At 36.9% G+C, this 6,387-nt stretch overlaps 1 pseudogene; it reads left to right on the top strand.

Annotated features, from left to right (window-relative positions):
• The first annotated feature begins 1,622 nt into the window (after positions 1–1,622).
• On the top strand, positions 1,623–2,793 carry LOC124245204 (ras-related protein Rab-2A-like; annotated as a pseudogene).
• The last annotated feature ends 3,594 nt before the right edge of the window (positions 2,794–6,387 follow it).

The following is a 6,387-nucleotide window of genomic DNA, read 5'->3' as shown; positions in this document are numbered from 1 at the left end:
GATGCAAGACATGCTCTGAATCAGCAACTGGTATTTTTTTATGTATCCCATAGCAAGTTTTCATGGGTCCAGGAATCAAGGGGTGGAAATGAGAGTATCTCTTCCCACTGGCACACCTAAAAATCCATTAGCAAATGTTTGCTTTCCTTCCCTGCAACTTAGAGGTCTGCTAGTTTAGAGGCCTCAGTTCCTCTCAGGTCCTCTGAAGGAACACAACAAAGGGACACAACAAAGATTTCTCTGAATCTGATGCTGAGACCGCTGTCTTGGCCAGTTGAAGCTGCAGTATTAGTTTCCTGTTGCTGCCGTAATGAATGACCACAAACTAAGCGACTTAACACAACACCAATTTGTTTTCTTACAGTTCTGTAGGTCAGGAGTCTGACACAAGTCCCACTGGGCTAAAATTACTGCATAGGCAGAGCTGCATTCCTTTCTAAAGGCTCGAGGGGAGAACATGTTTCTTTGTACTTTCTGGCTTCTGGAGGTCACCTGTATTCTTTGCCTCATGACCCCTTCCTCCATCTTTAAAGCCAACAAGCTTGCATGTCTCTGTGCCTTTCTTCTGTGTTCACATCTCTTCAAAAGGACCTTTGTGGTTACATTGTACCCACTTGAATAACCCAGGATATTTTCCCCCATTTAAAGGTCAGCTGATTAGCAACCTTAGTTCCATATGCCACCTTAATCTCTCTTTGCCATGTAGTGTAAGACATTCCTAGGTTCCTGGGATTAGGACATGGGATTATAGGGAAGGAAGACATTTCCTCTACCTGCTCTAGATTCTTCTGGCAGGAGAATGAATTAAATTCACATGAGACGGAATAACAGGAGAAAATTAAACAAAGCTTTATAACATGTATATATGGGAGAGTCTCAGGCAAACTGAGCAACTCGCCAAAATGGCTGAAGCCATCACCTTAAATATCATCTTCAGCTAAAGACAAAGGAGGATATTGGGGGTGGAGGAGGAGTCTATCGTGGGAGATTACCAGATAAGTACAGTAAGCAAGAGTCAGGTTATTGTGCAGACTTGAGTCCTTGCCTTCCACATTGATGAGAGTTTCTAGAGATAAGGTCATCCCCTCCTTCTTCCTGGTACAGAGAGGGAGACACCTTTACAGATGGAGATTTCCTTTACAATGTAAATGTCTCTTAACAAAGGGTAAGTAAATTCTACTTTTCAGAGTTTCTTTCCTGTCTGCAGTTTTTAAAAGTAACCAGCTCAAAATAATCCTCAAGCACAGAGACATATCCTGGGGTGGCCAATTCCAGTCCCCCACAAGATCCTTAGGGGCCATTATTCTGCCTATTATGGGTGCTTATGCCACTAAGCCAATAGGTAAAGAAAGAAGTTACTGTGATCCTCGGGGTGATTGGTCCTGATTATCAAGAGGAAATTGGATTGTTACTATATATGGAGACAGGGAATAGCATGCCTAGAAACCAGGAGACTCTTCTGTGGAAGTCTTAAAAGTTAATGGAAGATTGTTCAGCTGGGCCCCTCCAGTATCAGTTTGTCTGGCTTCCTTTCAGTCCCTCACTCCTCCAGGTGATGGAGTCTGGCATGGGAGGCTGAGGCACCAGGTGAGCAGTGCAGAGCAGGAAGAGCAGATATGGCCATGGCTTACATCTACCTCTTCAGGTATATCACCATGGGCAACACAGGGGTTGGTAAGTCATGCTGATTGCTACAGTTTACAGACAAGAGGTTTTAGCCAGTGCATGGTCTTATGATTAGTGGAGTTCTGAGCTCGAAGGACAAGTATGGATGGGAAACAGATAAACTTCAGACATGGGATATGGCAGGGCAAGAGTCCTCTCATTCCACTACAAAGTCATATTACAGAGGTGCAGCAGGTGCTTTAACTAGTTTAAGATATTGAGGGGGATCAGGATATGCCACCTCAAAATATGCCACATTGGTGTAAGGATTATTTTCAGCTGAAGCCAACTGAGAACCAGCAGATGCTGGAAAAGTTCTCTACCCTCCTCCTTTTTGCCTAAAAGTAGGGCTTAAATCTCCCTTTGTGAAGGTGACCCCTCTCCCATTCCAGGAAGAGGAAAGCCAGTCATCACCAGAGAAGGAGTGTCAACACCGAGATGAGTGTGCATAAACAACTTCACTAAAATAACCCTTGCCTTCTGTTAGTTTCCCCCATATATTTTCTAATCATTTTCCTACAATTTATCATCCCTCAAAGTCCAAACCCCCTTTTCTTTGTTAAAATGGTATGTAAGCCCCTGAGTATAGCAATTTCTTTGAGTTTCACTTCTTTTCTGTGAACTCTTATACATGTAAATTATTAATAAATTTATCTTCATTTTCTCCTGTTAATCTGTCTTTTGTTGGTTAAATTTGCAGGCCCTGCTCATTGAACCTAAGTGGGTAGAGGAAAAGTTTTCCTCCCCAACAATATTACAAGCAGAAATACATTTAACCACTTGACAACCTGGTTAAAAGATGCCCACCAGCATTCAAATTCCAACATGGTCATCATGCTTATGGGAAATAAAAGTGATTTAGAATCTAGGAGAGAAGTTAAAAAAAACAAGGTAGAGTCTTTGCATGGTAACACAGACTTATTTCTTCATGGAAACTTGTGCTAAGACTGCTTCCAATATAGAAGTGGCATTTATTAATACAGCAAAAGAAATTTATGGAAAAGTTCAAGAAGTCTTTGACATTAATAACAAGGAAAATGGCATTAAAATGGGCCATCAGCATGCTGCTACTAATGCCACACATGCAGGCTGTCAGGCAGAACAGCAGGCCTGGGAGGTTGCTGTTGAGGCCACTTCACGCTCTCACTACCGAGGTGGGGCTATTCACTTCCTCTCCCACCTCTCCTCCTGCTCAGCTGAGAAGGGAAACTATTCAAAACGGCTTTATGCCACAGAAGACTTTAATCCTTCAACTTCTGGTCTAACTCTGAGTAAATGATTAATCTTCACTTAAAAAGACAGATTTTGACCATTGTATTTATATATATTTGCATTTGATGCAATTTCTAGATCAATTGATGTAACTATTTTTGTTAAATGCTTTCTTGTGCCCTTAACTATGAACTGAATTGTATTAAACACACAAAGTCAACTGACTTCTGTAGGTGTGTAACAAACACTTGTGGTTACCTAATGTTTAATATTACAGAACAGTCCTCAAAAAGTTTGTCAATTTTTGAAGCCGTAAGGAAAGAGAGAACTCTTTTCATTCTGTATTTATCATTTACTTTCTATATATATAGTTTAATAACCTGCCTAGGTTTGATTTGCCAAGTGAGAATTTTTTAATGAATTCACATAAATTCTGTACTGTTTAGAGCTTAAAGCTACAGATGTATTGTTAGGAATTGCTTGGACTTGAATTTTAAACATTTTGACATTGTTAACAAGCATATTGGTCTTTTCTTGTCACTAGTCCAAGAAAAATATGCTCAACATGTGTTACTAAAGACAATGTATATGTTAACTTGTTTTAATGCCAAAAACTTGCTCTTTTGTGTAGAGTTTCCTTAAGACTTCTTACAGAAAGGATTTGCTTGCCTTAACAAATAGTGTTTGGTAAAAACACAGTATAAGAGGTGAAAAGGGCAGAGGCAAGAACTCCCTATATTTAAGTGACTCCAAAGGAAAGAATATCCTCATTTAGGTGGCTCATCGAGGTCTTAATCTCACACAATATTGTCAGTTCACAGTATGAGATTTTTTTTTTAGCTTTATTAATGTATAATTGACAAAATTGTAAGAGATTTAAAGTGTACAATGTGATTTGTTAAACGCTCACCATCAAGTGAATTAACGCTTCCATCACCTTACATATTTACCTTTTTTTTTGGTGAGAACATTTAGGTTCTACTCTCTCAGCAAATTTCAATTAACACAATATAGTGTTATCATCTATAGTCACCATGTCATACATTAAATCCTCAGACCTAATTCATCTTATAGCTGAAAGTTTGTACTCTTTTATCAACTTCCATTTCCCCTTCCCCAGCCTCTGGCAACCACTTTTCTACTCTCCATTTCTATGTTTGACTTTTTTTCTTTTAGATTCTGCATATAAGTGATATCATGCTGTATTTGTCTTTGTCTGTCTGCTTTACATCACTTAGCATAATGCCCGCCAGGTTTATCATGTTGTCTCGAATGGCAGGATTTCCCCCTTTTCAAAGGCTGAATAATATTCCTTTGTGTGTATATATATCACATTTTCCTTACCCATTCACTCATTGATGGACACTTAGATTGTTTTCATATGTTGGCTATTGTAAATAATGCTGCAATGAACATGAGAGTACAGATATCTTTTTGAGATGCTGATTTCATTTCCTTTGGATATATACCCAGAAGTGGGATTGTTAGATCATATGATAGTTCTAATTTTTGAGGAACCTCCATACTGTTTCCATAGTGGCTGTACCAGTTTACATTCCCACAAACAGTGTTCAAGTATTTCCTTTTCTCTGCATCCTCACCAGCATTTATCATCTCTTATCTTTTTAATAATAACATTCTAAAGGTGTAAAGTGATATCTTATTGTGGTTTTGATTTGCATTTCCCTGATGATTACTGATTATGAACATCTTTACATGTACCTTTTGGCCATTTGTATGTCTTCTTGTAAAAACGTCTATTCAGGTCCTTTGCCCAAATTTTAATTGAGTTATTGGATATTTTTGCTATTGAGTTGTATGATTTCCTTGTATATTTGGGATATTAATCCCTTATTGGATATGTGGTATGCAAATATTTTCTCCCATTCCTAGGTTGCCTTTTCATTTTGTTGATGATTACCTTTGCTGTGACAAAGATTTTTAGTTTGATGTAGTTCTACCTGTTTATCTTTGCTTTTGTTGCCTTTGCTTTTGATGTCAAATCCAAAAGACCATTGCCAAGACCAATGTCAAGCTTACTCCCTATGTTTTCTGCTAGGAGTTTTATAGTTTCGGGTCTTACATTCAAGTCCTTAATCCATTTTGAGTTGATTTTTGTGTGTGGTGTAAGATAGGGGTCCAGTTGTATTCTTTTGCATGTGGCTATTAAGTTTTGCCATCACCATTTACTGAAGAGACTGTCCTTTCCCCGTTGTATATTCCTGGCTCCTTTGTCAAAAACTAATTGACTATATATGCATGGGTTTATTTCTGGGCTCTCTCTTCTGTTCCAGTGATCTATGCATCTGTTTTTATGTAAATCATATTGTTTTGATTACTCTAGCTTTCTAATACAGTTTGAAATCAGGAAGTATGATTTGTTCTACTTTGTTTTAATCAGCTTTGTTCTTCTTTCTCAAAATTGCTTTGGCTATTTGGGGTCTTTTGTTGGTTCCCTACAAATTTTAGATTGTTTTCCTACTTCTGTGAAAAATGCCACTGGAATTTTGATAGGGATTGCTTTGAATCTACAGATATATAGTAGATGGGAAATAGATAGATAGATAGATAGAAAGTACGGACATTTTAATAATATTAACTCTTCCAATCCATGAACACAGAATATCTTTCTACTTATTTATGTCTTCTTCAATTTCTTTCATCAATGTCTTATAGTTTTTAGTGTAAAGATCTTCCATTTCTCTGATTAAATTCATTCCTAAGTATTTTATTCTTTTTGATGCAATTGTAAATGGGATTGTCTTAATTTCTCTTTCTAATAGTTCATTGTTAGTATATAGAAATGCAATTGATTTTTGTATATTTATTTTATATCCTGCAACTTTACTAAATTTGTTTATTACTTCTAACAGTTTTTTGGTAGAGTCTTTAGGGGTTTTTATATATAATATAACTTGATCTGCAAATGTCTTTATTATGTTGAAGTAAGATGTTGAAATTTGTCAAATGCTTTTTCTGCATCTATTGAGATGATCATATGATTTTTATCCTTCATTTTGTGAGTGTAATGTATCACATTTATTGATTTGCATATGTTGAACCATTCTTGCATCCCTGAAATAAATCTAACCAGATCATAGCATAGGAACCTTTAAAGGTATTATTAAATTGAGTTTGCTAACGTTTTTTTGAAGATTTTCACAACTATGTTCATTAACAATATTGGCCTGTAATTTTCTTTTCTTCTCAAGTGTGCTTTCTGGCTTTGGTATCATGGTAATGCTGGCCTCCTAAAATATGTGTAGAAGTGTTATCCTCCCTTTAATTTTTTGGAAGAGTTTGAAAAGATTAGTATTAATTCTTCTTTGAATGGTAGAATGTACCAGTGAAGCCATCTTGTCCTGGAGTTTTGTTTGTTAGTAGGTTTTTGATTACTGACTCAAACTGCTTATTGGAATTAGTCTGTTCAGATTTCCTGTTTCTTCATGATTCAGTCTTGGTAGGTTGTATATTTCTAGGAATTTGTCCATTCCTTCCAGTTTATCTAAT

Source organism: Equus quagga, chromosome 9 (assembly GCF_021613505.1).
Source record: "Equus quagga isolate Etosha38 chromosome 9, UCLA_HA_Equagga_1.0, whole genome shotgun sequence".
Classification (NCBI taxonomy): domain Eukaryota; kingdom Metazoa; phylum Chordata; class Mammalia; order Perissodactyla; family Equidae; genus Equus; species Equus quagga.
Note: the sequence above shows the minus strand (reverse complement) of the source record. Positions and strands in the feature narration are given on the sequence as shown.